The following is a 26101-nucleotide window of genomic DNA, read 5'->3' on the forward strand; positions in this document are numbered from 1 at the left end:
AGACGAGAGAGGATTACAAGGAGGTGGGGAAAGCAGAAGAAGCCAGAGCAACCCTGCCAACAATAGCAGGTTGCAATACTTAATCTCAGTGCTTGTGCCAATGTGCTTCGAAGCTGCTGTTGTTTTTATGAGGAAAAATGCAGAAAAGACTAATCTGTGTATTTATGTCTGTCTGGAAATGTTATAAGTGCCATGTGGTCATTTTGATTCCAGAACCAAAGGGGTCGGTATTCCCAGGATGGGGAGACTTGGACAGGGTGCCAGAACTCAGCCACTACACGTGGGATTGAAAGCAGAAAGAGTGAGTACATGAAGGGATTCAGCAAAGTGGGAGACAAACCAGGAACTCTACCCACATTTTCGAATGATAGAATTTTTCTGACGCTGTTTCAGCCCAGTGCTACAACCTGTATGCCCTTGAGAAGTTTTAGAGCATCATCTTCAGACCTCTCAAATAGCAAAGTCACCTAAGTTGCTCATTTGTTTTCTGTTTTGACTCTAACTGTAGTTTTGCAGGAGTTTGTGCTGGTCAAGTGTGTTACAGTGAGCATCCTGTGTGCTGCAAGCTTTAATGAACACAGACAACAAGTGCAATAGAGGAGCAGTGCTCGCATGAGCAGCCTTCCATGCCAATATTTTCCTGTGCTTGCCAGTGTAATGTTTTATAGAATAAGGGACTGTCTTATTATCTACTCTTCTTTACATTCTCAATTGCAACAGAGGATTTCTTGACAAAATAGACTGGATTTTAAACAGTGACTACTATGGTTTGGTCTTTGGTCCCATGTCATTCTTTCGACAATGGCAGCAGAAATTGTCAATACAGTACAGATTTTTTGTGGGCACTATGGTCTGTATGCCAGTGACAGGCACATCACATAGGCTATTGATCAGTATTGGTACAGGACAGGCTTAACATAACAGATACCTGCGTTCTGTTCCTGTTATGTGTCTACTGCAGTTACCGCAGGATACTGGCAGGTGCTCTGGTGTCAGGTTTTGTCACTGGCGACAGAGCAAGAAGGAAGCAGATTTTCCATGGGTTGTTTGAAAGATTTTCAGAAGCGGATTGGATTCATTGGGACATACATTCCCTGAGGAGGGTGGAGGAATAACACAGATGATTTGCTGCTACTTCATACTACTCTTTGGTTACACAAAAGCATAAAATGCTGATCCATCTTTCCTATCTGATCCTGCCATGGTAGTCTCCATGCTGTCTAAGAGTTTGTTTGATAATGTGTCTCTGGTGGTTTGTACAGTTTTGCTTTAATCCAGCTAAAGCTTAGCTCTGTTTGACTGGTAAAAGACAGTGACATAGAGGAGTAGGGCTTCTCTGGCTTTCTCTGTTGGGTAGGACAGATACTTGGCAGCTGAGTTTCCCAGGGACCTAGGGATTAAAGTGAACCTTGAGTTCCTGTCTTACTTAAAAGTGTCTGTCACTCCAAAGTTGACATTTTTCTTCTATATTAGCTGCAAACTACTGCAGGGAAGAAACATTTTCCAGATGACAGTGCTCCATAAATGGTGTTGTAGGATGTCAGTTAACTGTGATGGGACTTGCACGCCTCTACACAACTCACGGTACCTCTTTTGACAATAAAGTGTTATTTTGGAGATAAATGAAACGTGTGGACTGGTAAGAAGGTGAAAACTAGCATGATCCTTGTCTAAAACTGATTTATCTGAGCTTCAAGAAAGATATCTTGGTGAAGTGGGCTAAACGTGGACTAACGTGAGCCTCCAAAGGTTTGCTTCCATTAAACACATCTGTAAAAACTGATCTTTCAATGGCTCTGTACCTGTCAATGTTCCTACAGTTTTTTTAAGGAATGGAAAGAACACTTCCACCATAATCATGACATATTTTGATGTTCACTCAATTCTATGACCTTCCAGATCCAAATCTGAGTATTTAACATGATAGTGTTACACAGCATAAATGAGATTTCTGAAGTGTGCTGTGCAAATGGGAGTTTCAGCTGAGGTAGAAGATCAAACCATTTCCTTTGGAAAAGGAGTAGATAACAAGGAAAAGGAAAGTTCAGCAACGTGGGTGCTTCAAATACATTCCCACATGTTTTGTTGTAATTTGCCTTGCTAATTCTGTGGAAACAATTTTTGCCTCATGTTATTGGGATCAGATCTCTCAAAGATACGAGATGGAGAGAAGGAAAAACTCTCCTTCAGACTGAAAAAAAACCCAGATCAAGCAGCAAATAAACTTTGTGCTTGTGTAGTCAGACACTGATACTGCATACCTAAAGCTGTAATATCATATGAAGTTTATCAGAGAGGTTGGAACGTTCACACTGGTGTCCTTGCCAATTTTCTCCTGGGCAAATCGCTATCCATCTTCCTAAATCCTCTTGGCAGTTTCTACTGGAGAAAGAAAAAAGGTTTGCCATGTGCTGAGGCCCTGGACTGCACTTAGGTCTGGGCTCATGTCCTGTCTCTGTGCATGTTCCCTATCTGAAAAACGTAACATTCACGTGCTCTGCAGGTCAGTTGTTCACCGGGTGATAACTTGGAATGGGAGATCAGGGAATGAATTATGGAGAGGCTTGAAGACTCTTAGCAGAATAAAGTTTTCCCTATCACCTGTTCCAGACACCTGTGTGCTGCTACTGTAACAGCTCCAACCCTTGCTTGCTTTGTTCCGTAGAGACGGTTGTGTTTCACCAGCACTGTGGATGGGTGGAATGACTCTTGCAAGCTTGTAGGACAAATGAGTTGTATGAGTGCCATAGTACACGGGAGAAATGTGAGTCATAAATCACTGTTAAGATCTTCTGGAAAACAAATCTGTGCCCCAGTGGCTGTAGGTTACTCTGTCAGAGCACTTGACACAGTACCCACGACCGGTGTTATTTGGCATGTTTGGGACACAAGTCCATAAAGATTGAGACTAATGGCTGCTTTAACAGGCATGTCAGTTTTGGCTTAATGAATTTGTTAATATCAAGCAACTTTCTTCCTCCAAACAATGGTGTTGGTAATTCACAAGCTGTTATTCTTGGAGCCCCTCTCTAACAAAAGCCAGCCTCTCTGTCTGAATGTTGCTGCTTTCATATTTTATTGCAGAAATTACACAAAAATATTTGGCTTGTCTAATGAGGGCTTGACAATATAGTATATATTGCTGAAAATGTGTCATCACATTATTCCTACAAAAATAAACTTTTGTGGGTTTTTTCCTTGTCCACTGGCATTTTGCTAGTTCAAACTGGGGAATATGGGATGTCTGTGTAGCTTGTCTAATAATACAAAACAAATTATATGGGTTTAATGCTGGTATTATCAGGGCTACATAGATCGTTCCTTTGTACTTACACTTGTTTTCCTCTCTCTTTAGATCTATAGGTTTAGACTGCTCTTGGCATCTGGAGTTTCAAAGGCTTTAGGAACACAGGGTTTGACCTCCCCGAATGTCCTTATTAATCTCTGTTCTTATGTGCTAGATCATGCAATTTGTTTTGCAGGAGGCTTTTAGGGCCAGGAAAGCTTATTGTGGTTATCTAATCTGACCTATTTCATTATGGAGGTCACTCAACAGGCCCCACAGGATTTCCTGCAGCTGGGAGAGAGAGTACTTGAAGAAAGTTTTCCATTGTGATCAGTGATGGCTGAAGGATTTTTGGCAGTGTAGGTAAAACTTCTTTTCAGGACAGCAGCAGAATGGGTTGTGAGACAAGAAGGACTGGAAGGGGCCAGAGGATTTCAGGAGATGGGGATGAGAATGTTGGGATCAGTCAGTAGGACTCCAGTAGGCAAGTGTGAGATCAGCAAGCTTTTGGAGACCACATGTGTCAAACAGGCTTAGGAAAAATCATGGAGAATTGCAGAGAAGATATAGAGGTGATTAAGGTTATTTTTTGGCAGGTGTGTGATTCAGGAGGAGGTCACATGGTCAGGTGGTTTAAAAGATGCAGATGGAAAAGAAAAGTCATGGATACCAGAGAGGGAATGAAAGTGATGATACTTTTGTGAGAGGTCTCACTGAAGGGCAGGAGACATGGGTAGTTTGAGAGGACTGTCATTTGGGGCAAAGATCCCTCTGCTCCCCTCTCATCCCATCTGACCTCTTCCCCTCTGGAATTACAGCTTCCACACTTTGAAGGAGTGTGAGCCTCCCAACCTGAGCCCCAACCAATCCCTCGAGGTGAGAGACATGCAGTTTGTGCAGTTCCTATTTGTCCTACTGCACCTCAGGAGACTAAAACAAATGGATGGGGAGGGGGCTACAGGAAGGCAAAGGCCTAGAGAGGAGATCCAGGGCATGGTCTTTTCTGCTACCGAGAGTGTCAGGATAGGCCATAAACTGCTTCCCATTCCAACTGTGCCCCACTACCATTCCCAATCCTCTCCTTGTGGCAGGATCAGGGCATTAACCTGGCATCCAGCTGAGCTGTGCTGTGGCTCAAAGGGATGCCCCCTCTATTTTCTGGCTCTGCATGAGAAGGCATTTTGTGGATCCCCCTTCCCCCTGCTCTGGGCTCAGCTCTGCTCACCTGCTGCTGTGATTTGGATCTGACCCGATATAAAAGCCACACAAGTGGTGGAGAGTCTACCAAGGCTCTTGGTCAATCATTTCAATGAACGGTGAAAAATGTACACCACTTCACTGATTTGAATCTATTTACCATGAGAAGCATGGGAGAAAAAGAAATGAAGCAGAAGAAAAGTGCAAATTTTGACAAGGCTGGTCAACTGTTGGAAAAAAGGGATGGCAAAGACAGCTTTTTTCCAGGTGCAAGGTTAGAAACACAAGGCAGAAGAAAAGAGGAAAAGCTGACGTGAATTGGATTAGGCAGCTAACGAAGGATTGAAGCAATATATTATATTGCTACTGTGGAGGAAAACAAATACCTTCCTCACAGAGATGAGAGATGAGGAAAGAAGTGGATATTTTTTCAGAGTAGAGTGCAAAAAGCTAGATGGTTGTCCTGTCAGAAAAAGAGATCATTGGCTCTGTGAGGAGGAAAGTGTGGAAGCATTAAGACTTCCAGTCCTGAACTGAAGATTTATAAGCTGTTCTTGTAAAAAGAAAGGAGAATTTTTCTTTGATAAACAGAATTTGTCATATGTCATATCTTTTGTGTCCAGTTTGGTATTCCCTCTCTGAAACTGGCCCAGACCTGATTTTTCAGAGAAAGACAGTATAACACACACACACACACACACACACACACAGAGGGAGTAGCTTATAGAGGGGAATCAGGCCACATATGGACACCTAAATCCCATTTTGTTCTCCTGACAACCTCTAATTCAATCTTTGGCTGTGTAGTCTCTCCTTTTTACTAGCCACACTGCTTGACCTATGACTGGAAACAAAGTTAGTGCATTGAGGGTTTTCTGAAAGGCCATTCGTTTTATGGCACAGAGGAAACCCCACAGAATAAGGAGGTAAAAAGAGACCATAAACTAGACAATATTGTTCCTTGTTGGATCCTGAACTGAGCAAGCCAGAGAAAAGGGATATAACCAAAGAAGTATAGGAGAACAAAATAGGATGCCCATGTGTCTGCTCACCTAGTTTGTTATCATAGAATTATAGAATATCTTGAGCTGGAAGGGACACAAAAGAATCATCGAGTCCCACTCCTGTCCCTGTTCAGGACAACCCAAGAATCATGCCCTGTGCTTGAGGGTGTTATTCAAATACTTCTTCAACTCTGTCATGCTTGGGGCTGGGACCACTGCTCTGGGGAGCCTGTTCCAGTTCCTGATCACTTTCTGGGTAAAGAATCTTTTCCTAAAATCTGACCTAAACCTCCCCTAACAGAGCTTCAAGATATTCCCTTGGGTCCTGTCACTGGTCAGCAAGCAAAAGAGATCAGTGCCTGTCTGCTTCCCCTCGTGAGGAACCTGTAGACTGTGGTGAGGTCTCTCTATTACTAACAAAGAAATACAGAGATGCCATTTTCTAAATAGAAGTGAAAATCAAAATGCCTTTTTAAAGAACTGATCCAGGTCCTGGGAGAATATTTGCCCAGGACTATCTCTCAGGAAAACTGCCACTGGTAGCAGTGTTTTTCCTTCAATGACTGAAGAAAAGAAAAGGGCATTATGGAGAAATCAGGTCATCCTGGGTGAGGAGTGGGGGTCCAGCCAGCTGCTACAGGTGTGCCGTGGGGCTAGTACACATCTGGATGCACTAGGTGGCAGGATCTGTCTGCAGCAGTGAAACATGCTGTGGGAATGGTGTTTGGATGGGACAGAGAGCAGGTGGAGAGCATATTTCCTCGGAGATGCCAAAAATGAGTCCAAGAGATCTCTATCTAAAGATGGTATGCAATTCATTACCAAAAGCAAAACAGTCTGCTACAGCATAGCTCACTGATGAGCAAGAGACTTACATTTTGTTGATTGAAAAGGAAAAAGGGGATTTTTGCTATCAAAATATCTATGAGCCTTGTTTTCAGGTAAAAAGAGAACACCATGGAAAACAGCTCAGTGTCCTCTTCTACCTGTTTGATACTCAATAAATTTAAAACCGAATTGCTCCCTAAATCTTGGAGAGGCAGAGATTCATGTCTACTCTCATATCATGCTCTCGGCCTGACAGAAACATCACTTGATTCTTGTTTGGAAATTGTGCTCAAGAGCAGCAAGTGACAGGTGTGTGTGAAGACCAGAGGTCTTCTCCAACGAAAGCCTGACCTTGTTTGGGAAATCTTGGTGCAGGGGAGGGTTTCTTGTGAAGAGGTTACTACAGATGCTGGCGGCAGCTATGGTGGCAGAGATGTCAGCAGAAGGAGAAATTGTATCCTTGCTTCTGTGGAGGGGGATATTAAGTTGATGTGACTTGTCTAGAACTACATGGAAAGTTAATAACAGGGCCAAGACTGGTGCCAAATGAGCTCCCTGGAGCCCTGAGTTTGGATGTCCTACCAAGTCTGGTGTGAAAGCAGGTGTTAGCTGCTTTCTCAGGTATAGGCCAAAGATGTTGACATTGTCTGACAAAAAGAAGATCAAGCTTGGGAATAGTAACAGACCTGACTAAAATATTTGAATGTCCTCACCTTGAAAGTGTACTGTTGTGAGGAGACAGCTCCTGGTTTTCCCCACCATAATGCACCGTGTCAGCCTCCTCTTTGCAGATTCCAACAGCTCACATATCAGGTATGCATTTCCTAGATAAGATCCATGTCTCTGCTGTGAAAGAAGATTTCCAAGTCACAAAAACTTGAAAGCCATTGGTGTGGTTGTAGATTTGTACTTCAGAGGCACAAACATAAAAGACAGGCCCTGTGAGGGACTCTGAATACAACCTGGCATTTTTAATTTTAGGCAATGACTAAATATACTTGTCATGACTTCATACAGACTTCAGTTGTTTTGGCTTCCCTCTGACAAGCAAATAGTTAAAGCCAGGTGGTAGACAAGATCCAGACACACTGTCCCTTCATGTGTTTTTCCCTGAAGATTCCATCTATGAAAAAGCAATATAGTTTTTTTCCCCCTTCCATTGGCAATTATCTGCTCTCTCCTCTCCGCTTACCCCAGTTAGTCATGCCTCCTTTTCTTCTATCGGCTGATTCCAGTTCCCCCACCTCCTCTCGCCCATGTTTTTTCTTCCCATCTTTCCTCTGGTGCTTTACTAAGATCCTTTGCCAGTTAGAGTGCTCTCTTACATTAGCTAAGGCCAACACTCATCCTGCCTCCTTCCAGCAGACAAACCCGGAAGAGGCCAAGGCAAGATCAGGAATGGCAATCCGAATGCACCAGCAAAACACGTAAATCTAGCACATGTGAATCACCAAACTTTGGCCCTAGGAACAAGAGAGCACTGGTAATCACAGGAGACAGAGTGGGTTTGGCACTGTAGAGGGATGAGATCTAGTCAGGACTTTCCAGGTGCTTGCAACATACAGCTTTATTTCCAAGGGCTCTGTAAAAAAAAAGACACCAAGGAAGGAACATGGACAGCCTAGGAGGATGTGTGTCTGTGTATGGGGGGATTTCTAGCCCATGTTTACCATGCTCTATCAAGTTTGTGGAGGTATCTGCTGCCCCAGGAGTAGCCTGAGCTGGTATCCAAGTACAACAGGTGGACTTTCCTCTTGTAAATGCTTGTTTGTTTCCAACAATGGTCCCACCAGACACCAGTCAGCCTTGACCAGGCTGAGTTCACTCAGCAAGTACCTCAACTCAATCACTTGTTTTTGGTTTGTCTGGGGGAAGAAAAAAAAAAAGGAAAAAGAGAGAAAAAGAAATCCCAGGAAAAGTGAACATTTCTGAGAATGACGGTTGTTTGCTGTTTCGCTTCAGTTTTATATGAACTATTTGGGTTGGCTACAGCAGAGCTGCCAGGTGGCTAAACATGCCGAGTGAGTGTGGTCAGGGCTTGGGACACGCACTGTGCTCAAGGCATCCAAAAAATTACTCCTGACCTTCATTTACTCTGCCAATCACTGCAGGCTGCCCTTACATCACATTTTTTCACTAGCCAGTAACAGATTCATAGAAATTAGGGATGGAAAAGACCTGTTAGGTCACACAGTCCATTTCCCCCCTTTCTTTCCCTCCGCTCCCTGAAGGTCAGCCCAGGGCTGTTCCCTACAGTGTATTTTCTAGTGCTTTGTCCAGTCTTGTTTGAAATGACTCAAATGGTGGAGCTGCCAGCAGTTCCCTCTGGGAGCCTATTCCACAGTCTAATGGGTTTCATTGTTAATTTTTTCCTGATTTCCAGCCTAAAATATCCCTTTGCTGGTTTTGTCCCATTACCCACTTGAACCACCCTCCACAGTTCCTCTCCTTCCTCCTCTCTAGCATCGCTAGAACTCCATGTTGAGAAAGCACCAGTTAGCTGAGAATTCAAAAGCATTTTACAAAAAGTAGGCACTACTGCTTCCTTTATCGCCATTGCAATGGGAAGTTAAGGAGCTGGGAGAGAAAGTGAGTGATGACTAGAACCAGACACAAAGCTCACATCCCCTAACTCATTTCATGGCCTTTGTAGATAAAAGCCTGTTCTCACCTCTCCAGTCAAATTTACACAGAGGGACTTGAAAATGAGCAGAGAAGAGAAGGTTTTGATACTGATCACAACAATCCCTTGACACTTCAGTTTATTGAAGTGGTGATGGGGAAGAAGGTTCAGAGTCTTTTTCTACTCTATCATCTTGTCTCAAAAAGATTTCTTATTGATGTTTGGACTTGGCAATATCCAGGGCATTTGTTTTGAATAGAATGAGGCAGGTTGCCAGTATTTTCTGACTAGATAATGTCCCAACCCAAATTTCTGGATGTAAACAGATACCATAGTAGACTGTCTCCAGCTCCAAGCTTCACAGCTGGGCCTTGTCTCTAACGATATGTTGTACTAAAATCCCAGCTCCAAACAGGCACAATATGAGATAGAGATTTTGAACCTTGAGCCTCTGTCTAGTCAAAGAAGAGATGCTTTCTCACATACCCTTCATCAAATGTTTTCAAAACTACTCTGACCTTTTAGACCAAGTCTTATTGCCTGGTAGACCTTTGCAAATGTGTTTACTAATCTGTGATAATGAGATCCTAGCTTTATGTTAGCTCTCATCAATACTTTCTGAAACAATTTGATGTGGTTTGAGCCCAACCTGTGAGGTCCCTTGAGGACTGGGCCCTCAGAAACTAGATATGGAAGAGACCTACAGGATTAGCTCATCCTGTTCGTTCCCCCGCCAGTACAAGCCTGTTCCCCACGGTACATTTTCCAGTGCTATGTCCAGACTGATCTTATTTTTAAATGATTCATATGATAGGGTTTCCTCCAGTTCCATTGGTGACTGGCTGGTTGCCAGATAATTTCTTTTCTTCCCCCTTTCTTTGACTTTGTCTCTTTGGATTCATCCAGAGTTTTGAGGTCTGCAATTTGTACTGAGCATAAACTGGCAGTAGAGCGAGTAAGTGCAGAGAAAATTTTTACTTTACTGTATCCTTGTTTCTTGAGGCAAACAAATCTCTGATAGAAGCCAAGTTCCAGAGAGACTGGGCTGTTGGTGAAAGCTGCTTGGTTTGAAAGTACCTCTCCAAGCCTTCATGCTGACATCAGTGGTACCACTGAGTTTTCTATCCTATCTGTTGAACTGTTGCGGTTGTAGACTGAGAGTGCTTTCTTCCCCAAATTTACAATGACAGTCTAAATTTCAGGGGAGTGTGCTGGGCCCATAGCCCATGTGGAAGGAGTGGAGTTAGCCAGTTCTCTGCACTATTTGGAGTTCTTGGATACTGATGTCTGTGTCCTCAGAATCTCATCATTCATGAAGAATAAATTGCCACCTGGAAAATCATTTGGGATGAGCAGTGTGACCAGATTTTCTGAGGCCTTCAGCACTCATCTGGGAGCAGCTGTGTCCTCTAAAGGACAAAGGCTCAGTTCAGGAAAGAGCTGAAACTAGTGAAAGGACCAAGGTTTCACCTCTTGTACTTTTCCCTCCTTATTTCTCTGCTGCCTGCCCAAACTTTTTTCTTTTCCTTTTCAGGGATAGTTTGTTTTGTGGGTGGGAGGCAGGGTTTGCCTTCAGGGAGTGCTGCACCTGTCACTGCAGCTAATGCTTAAAACCAGTGCTGCCAACAAGAACCTGGTCTGGAACATCAGTCATTTCTACAATGTAACCTACAGGCTGATGGATCCCTTGTAATGGACAGTTAAAAAATAAGAGAGACGTGGAAATAGGGTAGAAAACACTACAGAAGGAGGGTAAGAGAGACAAAGACAGAGCTCAGAGCCACCTCTTCAGAGACCACAGTTGCCCCAGAGTCCCTTGGAACTTGCCTGCCCTCATCCATCACAGGAACCTTGACATTCATCTGCAGGATGGAATTACCTCTGGAGATGAGTCCTCCACCTCTCCACAGTGGACCCTGAAAATCCTTGGCCCAGACCTGTTTCCTCCTGGACAATTAGAGGTTTATTTTAAGTGGCCAGACATCACATGTAACTGAATGACAAACTGTGCTCTGGTATAATTAACCTTAGATAAGAGGTGGGTTTCCACCAGCATAATTATTATTTTTACTTTGAGGATTGGCAAAACCTAATTTCTTCTTTCTGCCAGCCAGCTGCAATAGGCTTATCTAAGAAGATCTAACAGCCCTTCATATTCCTGCATGTGCTCTTAGAGACGTCTACATATGGTTCTCATTCTTTTATCTTGCCGGTTTTTCTTGGAGCCTGGAACAAACACTCTTAGACTGCACTGACTTTTGTCCTGTAGGAAGAAAACCAGTGGGATCCAGACTGGCTTAGAGGGATGATGATCAAGTGACTTTTAACAGGTGACACTTGTGTGCACTGCACTGTGCTATGCGTGACGTGCGTGCTTTTCTTTTTTTACTTGCATAACTAAAATATGCGAACTTGAGACAAGGAGCTACTATCCTGGAAAATTCTTGCAACTCTTCAGTCAAAAAGCTCTTGTTACGTAGAGGAAAAGGTCATCGGGCAACCCATATTGTTTAGCAGGAGCAAAATTATGATTATAAACACACTGATCTGGAAATATACTGTGCTGTTACCTGATAATCCGCAGAATAATAGTATTATTCCTTCAGCAGCAGCTGAAATGGAAGGCTGATCATAGAGTAAATCATATGAATTCTGACACAAATTAGTTGAAGTAAGATAGTTAGAAACCTAAATTTGAAACTGGCATGGAAGAATTCAGTCCAGTTCTTTCCATACTGCAGGTGACTTTCCATACTTTCAACATGAAGCATATTTCTTAACAACCTCACACAGTGAATGCTTTTGATGTCAGTGCCTGCAAGGGTAGCCCATGGCCAGAATCCAGGTTGTGTGGTCATCCATGGCATAGGATACAACTTCAATCCTCCTGCTCCCAAGGAAACCCACTGCTCCATCAATAGTGGTGAAGTATCACAGATGAAATCTGAACACTAAGATTACTTAGCTTTTCCCTGTATAGCAAACAAATCACATTTAGTTTTTTATAGATTAAGCTAAAGTTCAGATTTTGATCAACCCCATAGATAGACAGCAGATAAAAAGGTGTTCCAGAATACAAATCAGAGAGAACCTGAATTTTTTTAAATCCATCCCACAAAGCTCAAATTTAATCAGTTTCAGGGTAAAATGAAGGAATCGTTTGTTTTATCTGGGATAAAAGTGATAACAGTGAATGTGGTTTTGGTGTGTTTATTTATAACACGGCCAGTACTATAGATATGGTGGGTTGAAAATTTTGCATAAAAATTATTTTTGGATGAAAGTTTTACTTTTGACAGAGCAATTTATTTTGGTGATGAAATGATTGCTCTTGGGGAAAAGTTTCCCCTGAAAAATAGCATTTTGGCTGAAAATAGATTTTTTTTTCATTTTTCATTTTCTGATGAAAAGTCAGAATTTTCTATGGTGAGAAAAGAAAATTCCGAGTAGTTTCAGCATAAGGCATTTTATAGATAGGTGAGAAATGATCCTGCCTCAAAGGGAATGTAATATAAACTGACAAAAGTCTAAGAAATTTGGATCATTAATTTTGAAGATACAAAAGTTTAAATTCAGCAGCTTTTCATGTGCTTATTAGAACCTCTCCAGTGATGTGTTTTTAATGCCTCAATTTGGGATTGCCCATCTGAGAACATCTCATTCCAATCACAAAGTCCTTTTCCATTGTGTCTAAACTCAGTAGAGACCATGAGATCATTTAATTTGGCCTCTATGTATAGCTCAGTTAACCCCTTTCTGAGCCCAAAAGTCACATTTGGCTGAATCACAAATAGAACAACGAAGTGCCTACACATTGCTTTCAAGTGGTTCACCTTCTTCATGTGTTGTTTCTTCTGTTTCTAGATTTATCTAAAATTAATCAAATATTTAACTGAAAATTTGTTTTGTTTTGGCTATTGACAATAATTGTCCATGTGTATTCTGACAGATTAAAGGTCACTTGTAAAATCCATTGCTTTATTTGCATAAGGTTGTGGTATATCATCATCAAATTACCAGAATTTTAATAATTGTTAATAATGTGTTGATGGTGTATGCAGTAGAGTTTTTCAGTCTCTGTCTGCGCTTGTTGGGTGTGGGAGGAGGGGAGAAAAGAGTAATGCAATGTTCCTTAAAAATGTCAGAATTTTTTTCAGTGTAGTGTCTTTGGTCCTCCCAAAAGATACAGGAGGAATTTAATCATAGATAACATCATTTTAACAGGTTTGCAGCAGCATTTTTTGCATGGTCCTGGGACCTCAGCCTAATCCATTCCAGCTTTAAAATCCATCTCAGAACTGCTGCCTTCCAGACGACCATTCCTGATTTATAGGAACAACCAATTCTTTTTCTCTTTAGACATGATTTTATGAAAAGTCCTTTTTTTAGTAGACCCAGATTACCTGGCAGTTCACTCTGATTGCCTTCTACCCACTTTTGTCTGCCATTCCAGCTGTCTTTACATCATCCACAAAAAATATCAGCTTTAATTTTATATTTCCTTTCAAATACTTAAGGACAGAATGGTGTAAGTCTCAGGTTTATAGCCATTATTTTGTGACTCTCACAGAAACAGCTCTATTTGGTGACATTATTTACAAATACTTTAAGTTATGTCAGTTAGCTAATTCTCAATATATTTTGTATACAGTTTCTTAGTACTATATACTGCTGATTTTTATATCAAAATGTTGTGTGGTACCAAGTCAAACACCCTATAAAATTTTATTACATCTACACAGTTACATTTATCCAAAAAAAACTTCTTAAAGAATGAACTCAAGTTTGTTTAAACAACACTCTTTTCCATAATGCATTTCATGTTGTCTGGTATTCATTATATTGTTCTCCTTTATTTTGTTATCAGTTAAATTCCATATGTGGTTTTTTTTAGTCTTTTGTTTGAGGTTGATGTCAGGATATTCAGTAATGCAACTCTGGTAGGTAGCTTGCTTCTCTCAAATGTTTGCACAAGATGATCATTCATCTGGTGCTTTCAGATTTCTTTGGTATTCTGGGATTTAGTAAAAATAAGCAAGAAGTGAGATCTCTTTAGGCAAGTCCTTTATGACTCCTAGGTTCAAGTTATCCAGGCTGATGGCTTTAAAAAGTGCATCCTTAGCAGATATTATCTAATTCCTTATTTTGGACCCTTTTTTCCCCTTTTTCAAATAAAAAAATTGTCTAATCGTACTTGGCTGATGAGGACACATCACGGTCAAACCGAAAACAGACATCTATTCGATTTTTACTTGTTTTTAGTATTTCTATTTAGAATTTTGCCCTTGTCACTGAGAAATCTGCATTCATTTTGTTTGATCTCAATATATTTAGATTTCTTCTGACAACTAGTTTTGCTAACCATGACTTTTTCCTTTAGGATCTTTTGGCCATCTTACACACCTTCTGCTCTTTACAACTTCTAATCTCTATGGTTTGGTTTCTGTTTGATGTCTTATTTCTGGAATAAAACTTCTGAAATTCCAAGAATCCAGTATATCACTGAAATGAAGCAAGCTTTCAGGCAATGCTGTCTTTTTCTGTTGATCATATACTGCCTGGTCATCTAACGAGTTCTTGAAGAACTCTCCACTGTCTTTCATAATTTTTGTCTACATTTTTCCTATTACCAAATGTCTTTTATGTTTTCCCAATGTCAGAATATAACTGTTTGGAAGTAACTGAATATTTTTGTTATTTGACCTTTACTGTGTTTGCCTACATGAAATAAATAGAAACTGGTCATGACCTGCTGGTCAAGTTCCTGATCAAGTACTCTTCTACTGTTCAAATTCAATTCACCTTTATCCATCATAAAGAGTTACTACATAGAAATGCCTCATGGATTTGGTTCCTTTTAACAGACAGACACTTTGTCATTCCCCTTTTTCCTTGGACATTTGTGGTGGCTCACAGCCTTCTGCCCTCTCTCCTCAGAAACTTCCTTTGGGCTTTGCTCATTGCATTGACCCACCGATGTTCAGGTTCCTTCATTTCTGACATATCAAAACTCAGTCATGATCTTATTAATCTCATGTATCTTATATTATTATCTGATTTGCCTTATAATACTACCTAGGAACACTTCCGTTATAAATGACTTCCTTCTGGTGTGGTCAATAGGGACTGCAGCTCCACAGATTGAAAATACTCATTTATGGCAATGCATTCATTCAACCAGGAAAAGCTAAATTTAAGATGTCTCTGTAAAGTCTTTTGGGTCTTTCTGATTAACAAAGCACAGAAACCTTTATATTCTACCAGCTGAAGCATTGAGATTTATGAATTCACCAACAAATGATTCATAGGTTTAAAAAATAAAGTAAGCAAAAACTTCCTACAATTAATTACTGAAGTGCTGAGACTGTGTAACTGGTGCTGAGAAAGTAAGACATTCCAAAGCTCAGAATGTTGTTTCAAACTAACTCTGTTGCCTGCACATATGCATTTTTTCTAGTTTTTCTTCATCTGCAAACTTTACTTGCAACATAACTGTAACATATTAAAGGTGCATGATATTAAAGGTGTAACATAGCCAGGTTAGAAGTATGACAAACAAAATGGTTTAAATGCTCACACGTTAATGAGATTGGGGGCTCACAGAATCTGAGGCTGAAAGGGGCCACTTGTCCCAGTGTATCTACCTACTGTGTGATAAGTGCCACCTAATCCCAGGCAGGAGTTTTGCAGTGCAAGGAACTGGAATTATTTTACATTTAGACAAGTGAATGATACTGTGGCTGCTAGGTTGTTGTTGAACTACTAGAACATGTCACTTAAACATCCAATCTGCATTTGAAGGCTCCAGGCAATGATGAATTTACCACTTCCCTGGGTAGTACATTCCAGTGATTAATTACTCTCTCACTGTAAGGAATTTCTGTCCTATTTTCAGTTTACATTTCTCCACTTTGCACTGTCAGACAATCGATCTTCCAGGGCCTTTCTCTGATACAGTTAAGGGGTGGCTCATGTCATGACTCTCTGCTTCAGAAGCCTTAAAACTGGTCTCTGTTTCTTTGAGGGCCTAAACAGAATGAACTCTTTACATTTCTTATTGGAAGATGTGTTTTCCAGAACCTTTTCAACTTTTGGTCTGCTTTAAAATGCAAATTCCAGATCTGGACACATTGCATAAGGTTCTTCCAAACCATGTGTGGAGTCAATACTGCTATGTTTAACCCAAAGCAATACTATTTTTAGCATGCAATTAAAGTGATTTTTTTTCCTCTCCTTTTTGCTGCTGTATCATGATCCCTGTAGCAGATTCCTGTGATCCATAGTTCACCTCTGCAGTGTCAGTCTTCTCCTGTGCATACCACTGCCATTAACAAAGGTGGGTTTTGTGGCACAATTCAGTTTGTTACAGCAAAAGTAAATAAAGCCTGTCACCACTCTAGCAATGAGTGTAGGTGCTTACCTTGGAGCTGAACTGGGTAGGTAAATATACTGTGAACGGCCAACTGGATTGCATCCATGGGAATACGTCAGAAAGGAATCCTGACAGTCTATTGTTTCACTTGTGCCTGTGTCTTTAATGTTCGCCTGGTGCAAAGAAGAAAAAGCAATTATCAAAGGCAGCTTTTAGGAGTAACTTTACATATGGGATGCAATTACAGTGTGAAAGAACACTGGCTTAATAGTGACAGACAGTGACTAAGAGATGTGATTACCAGGGAACTAGCTGCCAAAATCACATCCAGGAAAAAAGTGTGGGGGGAAAACAGCTTTCAGACTGGCCTGCATATTTGTTAATCCACAATTAGTGATACTGGCAAACTGCTGAGCATGCTGGTTCGTCCTCAGATGGACTAGTGCAGCCCTGTGTGTCCCTCAGATACTCGTGCATTTCCTTGCATCTCCCTTGTCAGGCCCTGAAACATGGCAAAGGTGGGAGGCACAGTCCAGCGCTGCCACCTGGGTGCCTGCATTTTACCCAGCTTTGGAGCTGCTGAAATGAGGTGCCACATGCTTGCTCACCCTGCTCCCAGGCCAGTGGTGTCTGTGGCACAGCAAGCTGAGGGCTCTACGCTGTGTCTGCTGTCTGCCAGGGAGGGATCACGTGCTGGCAGTTTTCTCAGCAGCCCCTGTGCTGCCCGTCTCCACTGCCCTGCCAGCAGAGTCTGCTCTATGCCCATGTCGTTCCTAGCTGAGATGCCACAGGCCATCATGCTTAAGTCTGGGGACTTAAATACCTGATGCAGTTAAAAACACTTGCAAAACTGTGACCACTGTCACCTGGCCCTTGGTATTCAAACCATCAGCTATTTTTCTACAAAGACATAACTCTAACAAGCAGTATAGTTTGTCCCCTTTTTTCATTTTCCACTTGTAATCTCAGATTGAAATGTTTAATACTTTTTCCCTGTGGATTTCTTCGGTCTGGCTTTGCTCTGAGCCCCGAAGGGTTCAGGATGTCACAGCAAACCAGCTGAAGTCATCACTACACCCTTGTGACTCCAGGCTTGCTCTTGAATCCTGAAATCACTTCAGAGTGACTCTGTTTTCAGCACACCTTGTAGCCTGGACCTCAGGCTACTACTCTTGGACTCCACATTCCTTCTCTCTTGCCTCATGTTTTGTTTCAGCCTCTCCATTCTCCCCTACTTCTGATTTTGCTCAGTGTTTCCCAGACTTACCACCACTGACTCTCCCTTCAGAGAATTTCTCTGCACTGAACGGCAGGGAGCCGGATTGTTGTCTGTGTTTGTGCTTCTTTTGCCATCAGCCTCAGGTGTTACCATTCCATTGGTAACACCAAGCGGTTAAGCAGGATGGTGGCCTGGGAAGGAGTCAGGAGAGCTCTGGGGGGCTGAGACCACCCACTTCCTCCTGTGAAACTGACAGTGTGGTCCTGGGCACGTGCTAACAACCTCCTTTGGGCGCAGTTTGGGTGGGGGAAGCCAAAGCCCTCACTTATGTTGCTGCCGTGGATAGAGCCTTGGTCTCAACACAGCCCTGCATCTGCTCTAGGATCATGCCTTTCCAGTTGGGAACTGCTGACTTTGCTGATGCTCTTGCTTGTGTCTGCCTTGGCTGACGAATCACTCATGCAGAGTTGTGGCATCTTTACGCCCTGTTTTAATACTGCTACTTGTCAATGGATACATGAGTCAGTACATTGCTGGCTGCATCCTGCTGCTCTCATCTGGGGCCCAGTCTCCAGGCTCTGATCTGCAGGGTACGCTGTGAAAGACAGTACTCTGTATTGTTTCCTTTTTCATGTGCCTGCCTCTGGACTGCCAGAGGTTTCAGATGTTTCATTTCTCTACTTACCTTTATCTCTTTCTGGTTTGTTTCCCAGATTGGGTCTGAGAGGATGAGCAGGTCAGACTCAAACACATTTGGGAGGTCGGAGAAGGTGTCCTCCATGGCAGGCATTGCTGCACCTCCTTATGTGCCCTTAATGGTGCCTGGGTCTGACCTGGAGCTGTGCTTTAACCAGAGCTCTACACTGATGGAGGTGAGTTCTGAAAGACGTGCCATTACTCCCTGCATCCCTTGTCCCAGACCAGTGTCTCCGTGACCCTGTGATGAGCCAGTGCAAGGGCTGCTCTGAGAGAAGCACAATCTCACCATTACCCCCAAAAAGCATAAGACCTAACAACTGGCAAAACTGGATGGGCCAGAAAAACGTGCACTGTTTTTCTTTTTCATGTATCCACATCTAAAACAACTTAAGAAAAAAGGGAGATTTTTTTTTTTTTTAATATTTTATTTGGGCATGGAGAGTGCAGAACTAGAATGGAAAATCAGATACAAATATTTTGTTTCTGAGATCTTTTGTGTACCTTAAGAAGATAATCAGCCACAGAAGTGCCAGCAGAACCAGATAGGTAGAGCAGACTTCTTAGAAATGTGACTCCTGATTTTTTATTTGCCACAAAATTTCTATGCCACAATCTGCAATATAAAGAAGCATTGACAAGTAACTTGGGTAATTTAGCCTCTAGTACACACTCGTCAAGTTCCATATCCATTTTTCTTTAGAGTATCTCGCACCACTTGGAAACATGGTAATATTGTAATTTCATAATATATGCTGTCTTTTGGATAGTGTTGCAGTTTTTTTGTTCCTATCTTCTTTTACAACCAGCAGATTAGATTTGGAAAACACACTTTATATTCTGATAATGGAGGAGGAGTGGAATCCTGGTCCAAATAAAGTCTGTGGCAAAACTCCCGTTGACTTCAGTGGGGATAGGATTTCACCCCTTCCTGCTGCCTTGCCTAAAAAAGGAGATGAGACCTGATCTAAAGCCTATTGTAGTCAATGGAGAGACTCCCAGTGATTTTAATGGGCCTGTACTTGGTCCAGCACAAAGTTATTCAGTCACCTTCAAATTTTACAGGAATATAGCACTTGTGTGGCATTCTCCAAGGACTAACAAGCTTTCTCTGAGTTAGATACATTTCTACACACTTCTTCTCCTGATCCTGAAGTATTTGGATGTGCTAAGAAGTTCTTTCCTTTTTTTTTTTTTGTCTTTTCCCAAGTTTCTCTTTTCAGACACTGCTTTGCCTTGTGGTGATTCTAAATCATCACAGAGCAAGTCAACACTGAACACTGACCAGGATATGTAAGTTTGGGTTTATAGATTCCAGTTCCATGAACTTTGATTTAATAAACTTACCCCTCTTTTTAGCAGAAAGCACAAAACATGGGCGTGTTGGTGATTTTCAAACCTGGTTCTGATTCTGACCTACATTTAAAAGCCAAATTTGAGTCTGATAAAGTTTTAAAAACAATGGTAATGTGAAAAAGATGCTTCACTGTTCCCTTTGTGTTTTTAACCATTTTTCCTATTAAAACTGTAAACAGTTTTATATTATTGCACTGAATTCTTCTCTAATTTACTCCAGTGTAGATCCAGAGCAATGTTTCCGACAGCAGAAGAGCTGGTCTGCATTCGTACTGGGATGAGTACGAATGAGTATGAGAGATGGTGGGCTCTGCCAGGCAGTTTCCCCTTCCTCTTCCTCTTTTCACTGTTTGTATTGGATAACCCTGGGCAAAAAGTGTCATTAAATGCTTCACTGGTTCCAGTGATGGTCAGTTGTCTCCACCATTCCACATCCCTGTGGCTGTGAGGATCTAAGTGCCTGTAATATAACCAGAGCAGCTCAGGCTAAAAAAAGCCTTTCTGGTGGATTCTGTTTAGCCCCTTAAAAATATGACTATTTATTTTCATTTTTGCATTGGAAAAAAAACAAAACCTCAAACATTTTATGAAAAGCTTTCTGTGGGCTGAAACATCTGGTTTTGCCTCACGTCAAGGCCTGATTTGAATCTCTTGCATAATTTTTGATAAGGCAGATGGACTGTCTCTTTCTCCCTCTCACATACACACATACAGACATTATCTGCTTTGGATTTCAGAAACTTTCATGTTGAACCCTTTTTAAACTTGAAGAAATTTTATAAAAAATGTTTTTTTCCATTTAAGAAATTAGCTTTAAGTTAATGTTTGTGAAGAGTTAGTGTCAAGAGTGTTTCCAGTTTGTTGTCTTGCATAATGAAATTAATTTCAGCAGAGAATGGAGTTTTAATGAGACTCCCTCCAAAAGTAAAAGTATTCTGTAGAAAATCTCACCTTTTTTCTATTTTCCTCTGTTCCCCTCCACAGTTTTTCTTCATCGTTTTCCTCACAGTAGTCTATAAAAATAGTGAATATACAAGTGGCTGATTTTTAGGTTTTGAGCTAAATCAGTGTCTTGTTCACTGTGTGCAGATGAGAAGCACAGATCTGTTGTCCTTTCGCTGATACATAGTTGTATCATTTATTGATCTAAGCATCAGTGCTCATTATTATAGTGAGTCATTAAGTCCAGCTGCATAGACCTGAAGTTGTATCTGTAAATTGAAATATTCACCTGCAGCTGCCAGAGAATTAGGTATCTCCAGCATGCAGCCCTGACTACTGTGTCTACCATAGGATAAGATAAATAGTTTCTGCTGCTTTTCTCTTTGACCCTAAGGGGAACCTAGGGGTTAGTTCAGGCTTAGACATTTAAATCTCAGATGTGTACACTACGGCAGATGAATCCTACTCAAAGTCCATGGAACTGTTAATTGGCTTACAGGGAGAATCAGCTTATATCTTTCACTTGGTGAAATGATATTTTTTATTTAGCTACTGTATGAAATTCTTGTAAACATGAAATTGCAAACTAAAGATGCTTTGTGCCTCATGTGGTTTCTTTTCAAAGATAAGCCCACTCTCTTTATGCCTACTCTATGAGCTAATTTTAGAAATTGTGATTGCTTTCTTCCACCTCAGGAAAAGAGAGACTTCTCCTGGGAAAAGTTGCAAGGTGATCCAAAGTCTGAGTCTTTCCGTTGACTTCAGTGACTTTTGAATCACAGAATCACAGGATATGCCAAATTGGAAGGGACCCACAAGAATCATTGAGTCCAACCCTTAGCTCTGCACAGGACCATCCCCAAGAGTCACACCGTGTGGCTGAGAGCGTTGTCCAAATGCTTCTTGAACTCTGTCAGGCTTGATGCTGTGACCGCTTCTCTGGGAAGTCTGTTTCAACACCCAACCACCTTCTGGGTGAAGAACTTCTTTCTAATGTCCAACCTAAACCTCCCCTGACACAACTTCAGGCCACTGTCTCAGGTCCTGTCACTGGTCACTACAGAGAAGAGATCAGCGTCTGCCCCCACTCTTCCCCTCACGAGGAAGTTGTAACTGCAGTGAGGTTTCCCCTCAGTCCCCTCTTCTCCAGGATGAACAGACCAAGTGACCTCAGTCACTCCTCATACAGCCCTCCAGGCCTTTCACCATCTGCGTTGCCCTCCTTTGGACACTCTCTAATAACTGAATATCTTTCCTATATTGTGGTGCCCCAAAGTGCCCACAATATTCAAAGTGAGGCTGCCCCAGTGCAGAGCAGAGCGGGACAATCCCCTCCCTCGACTGGCTGGCGATGCTTTGCCTGATGCCCCCCCTGAACAGGTTGGCCCTCCTGGCTGCCAGGGCACTGCTGACCCATATTCAACTTGCCATTGATCAGGACCCCCAGGTCCCCTTCTGTGGCACTTCTTTCCAGCATCTCATTCCCCAGTCTGTATGTACATCCAGGGTTGCCCCAACCCAGATGTAGAATCTGGCACTTTCACTCGTTGAACTTCATATGATTGGTGATTGCCTAGTCCTCTAATTTGTCGAGGTCTCTCTGCAGGGCCTCCCTGCCTTCGAGGAAGTCAACAGCTCCTCCCAGTTTTGTATCATCTCCAAACTTGCTTAATATCCCTTCTAGTCCTGTGTCCAAGTCATTTATGAAGATGTTGAAAAGCACAGGGGCCAAGATGGAGCCCTGTGGACCCCCATAGTGACAGGTCACCTGTCGGATGTTACCCCATTCACTGTTACCCTCTGTGCTTGACCCATGAGCCAATTGCTCACCCACCACATGATGTGTTTATCTAGCTGTGTTCTGTAAGGATCCTGTGAGAGACAGTATCAAAAGCTTTACTGAAATCCAAAAAGATCACATCAGCTGGCTTCCTTTGATTAACTACGTGGGTTAACTTGCCATAAAGGGAAATCAGGTTTGATAAGCAGGACTTGGCTGTGACCAATGACTGCATTGTCTTTCAGGTGTTTTTCAATACCTCCCAGATTAATCTTCTCTGTAACTTTACCAGGCACTGAAGTGAGACTGACAGGCCTGTAGTTTCCAGGGTCCTCCTTCTTACCCTTCTTGAAAATGAGGACAACTTTCACCAACTTCCAGTCAACTGGGACCTCTCCAGATTCCCAAGACTGCTCAAAAATCATTGAGAGAAGCTGTGGAATGACATCAGCCAGCTTTTTGAGGATTCTGGAATGAATCAGGTTTGTAGGTATAAACCCCATAGGTTTGTAGGTATCCAGCTGGAGCAGCAGATCCCGCACAATTTCAGGGTCAACGGGGAGTTGATTGTTCTTGCAGTCATGGTCCTCTAGCTCAGGGCACTGGAAACCCCCTTGATTTGTCATCCATTTTGAAGACAGAGGCAAAAGAAGCCTTAAAAACCTTTGCCTTGTCTCTGTCTCTGTTTGTGAGGTGACCATCCTCATCCTGTAACAGACCAATGATATTTCTACACTGCCTATTGCCATTAATGTATTTGAAAAACCTCTTTTAATTGTCCCCCACATTTCTGGCAGCTACAACTTCAGTTCAGCTTTGGCTGCGCATATTTTTTTCCTACAGTGACAAGCAGCATCTCTGTATTCTTCCCATGTCACTTGACCTTGGTTCCACTGAGCATACACCTTCCTATTTTGCCTTATTTCCAAGAGAAGATCCCTGCTCAGCAAAGCTGGCCTTCTGCCTTGCCTGCTTGACTTCCAACATTTGGGAATTGCCTCCTCATATGGAACTTTACTTACTAATTCCCTGACCAACCTGAAGTCTACTCTCCTTGTGGCCAGAGTTGAGGTTTTGCTGCCACTTTTCGTTATGTCAACAGAGATTTTAAACTGGATCACTTCACGGTCACTGTGGCCAAGAGGCCACCAATCTCCACTTTGCTCACGAGAACTGCTCTGTTGACAAGCAGCAGATCGAGGAGGGCCTTCTTCCAAGTTGGCTCCCTTAGGACCTGTTCCAGAAAGTCATCATCCATGTTTTTTAGGAATCTTCTTGCCTGGCTTGTACCAGGTTGTGTGATGTTCGCAGTTGATTTCTGGAAGGTTGACTAAGTCCATAAGGACAAGTGCAGCTGACTTGGAAGTGTCCCTTAGTTCTTCGAAGAATAATTTGTTGGCATCATCATCCTGGCTGGGAGGTCTGCAGAGACTCCCACGATGAAATCCACATTATTTGTTCACTCCTTGATTCTTACCCAGAGACTTTCAACTGTGCCATTGCCAACTGTGAGCTCCACACATTCTAACCCTTCTATTACATGAAGTGCCACCACTCTGCCTCTTCTGCCCTGCCTATCCCTCCAAAAGAGTCTGTAACCATCCAACAGGGCACTCCAGTCACAGCTGTCATCCCACCAGGTTTCACTTACGCTAGTGATGTCAAATCTCTGGCACTGGGCCAAACTTTGAAGCTCCCGTTATTTGTTCCTCATGCTGTGTGCATTGGTGTAAAAACATTTCAGGAGTGGTGCATTGTAGCCAACACCTCCTGAGGCAAATTGAGGGATGCCATGAGTGATGGTTTTCTCAAGTTTGGCACACAATCCAATTGCTCATCACTGGCGAGCCTGGTTTTATCCTTTTCTCCCATCCCAGCTAGTTTAAAGCCCTGTCAAAGACCTCTAAGTGTTCCTGCACAACTCCCCCCCCCCCCGAGTTAGGTGCTGTCAGGTGTCAGTAGACCAGGTGTTGAGTAGATCATCCCATGGTCAAAAAACCCCAGATTTTTCCAATTACATCAACCTTGAACTACGATCAAAGGTGTTTCACATTTTTTTTTTGTGCATGAAACCCTGAAGTGAATTTTTCCATTATTCAGAAGAGACCAGCTGCTGTCAAATGTGATTTTTAACTGAAAAGTAGTGCCATTAATTATACTGAGAAATTTTTTTGACTTTTTTTTTTTTGTTTTTTCCTCTACCTACCATCTAACAGTTAATAGTTGTTTATTAATAACAATAAATACACATCTGTAGGCAGCAGGATTACATCAGAAATGAAAGGCTTTTTTTTTCCTTCACAGATTAGATCCTGATTAGAAACCAATAAACAGAAAATAAAATCCATTAAGATATTGTTGGACTAATTTTCCTGTTTCTAATACTGGATAGAAAAAAGGTTGTCAAGTTGTTTTCTAAACCAAAATATTTGTTTTGTTATTTTAAAATCTTTTTAAGGCAAATGTTCCAAAGGCTTGGGCTGTATTTCCATATTTTTAGCAGCTTTGTGTAGTTAATTTTTGTCATGTTATCAGCACTACCTTCTGTAGTTAATTTGGCGTGCAGAAAGCTGTGATTAATGGGCCTTTGCTATAGCATTAATTTTCAGTCCCAACCTCTCCTTGCCCTTTGGTGTTATGTTAATTACTGGAAAAGAACTGTGAAATCATATATGGCACAGAGCTGTGGTGTGGCAAAGAACAACGGTCAGAACCCAGGTTCTGAGATGTGTCTGAACAGAAGAATGTATCTGATCCAAAAGCATCTGATCTGGCTAACAGTACCAAAAATGTAAGGGATTCTAGGGATTAGACAGTTTTAGTTTGTTCTGGACAAGTGCTCCATATTACTGCTCTCCTTTGTCAATGGTGATTTTTTGGTAGTTCTGAAGAAAATTACTGTGTGCTTCTTTTCAGTCCTTGGGAAGACAATTTGAAAGCTGTTTCCTCAGTAGATTGTCTTCCTGACCTGACTGCTGTAAGGGCTGCTGGTTCTTGATCCAAAACCAGCTGGATTTATTGCAGTGAGTTAAGCTTTACATCTATCCCGTTCTTATGGAGAAAATAGTCCTAAAATGGTCACCCTTGGAGAAGTAATTTGCTGTGTTAAAAAAAACCAGCAATGCTACTTAATAATAATGTGAGCCAGCTGCTAGAATAGCAAACAAAATAATTTAGTGATGAGACCAGAATTATTAATTACTACCAAAATAAATGTGAACATGATAAGCTTTAGTGGAAAAAAGAAAGGTTTTCTTTAACATGGCAAAATATAGTAGTAGCCAAAATTAGACTTGTCTGAAAGCTTTTGTTAGATAAATGCCCAGTTCCTCACCTGGTTGTTACTATACATAAAGTAAATGAACTGTTGTCCTGGTTAGATAAATTTGGACACATCTAACAATGGCCTTGGGCACATAGTCTGGGTCTTGCCAGAAAGTACAGAGCTGCATTTAAAAATGTGAGCTTCACAGCCACTTCTGAAATGGATGTCTAGAGTTTGTGGGTTTCTACCCATCCTGGCTTTTAAAAGCAAAGCTTATGTGCACCTACATTTCTTATCCTACAGATGCCAGAGTAGCCCAAGGAGACCCTTCTGCTCAAGTCCAGCCTGGATTCTCTGGCCAAGGGGACATGCTTTTTACCATAGGCATGCTCAAAACACTCTGGCCACAAGCTGCCCACAAATCCCACGAAGTTGTCATGACCAGTTCAACTAGTATAGTATGGCCAGTCTTCGTGAATGAAGATTTGGGAAAGGTCTTTACCCTTCGAGCCTGCGCAGTGGATTTTTTAGGT

The sequence above is a fragment of the Lepidothrix coronata genome, unplaced genomic scaffold, assembly GCF_001604755.1.
Source record: "Lepidothrix coronata isolate B3197 unplaced genomic scaffold, Lepidothrix_coronata-1.0 Scaffold113, whole genome shotgun sequence".
Classification (NCBI taxonomy): domain Eukaryota; kingdom Metazoa; phylum Chordata; class Aves; order Passeriformes; family Pipridae; genus Lepidothrix; species Lepidothrix coronata.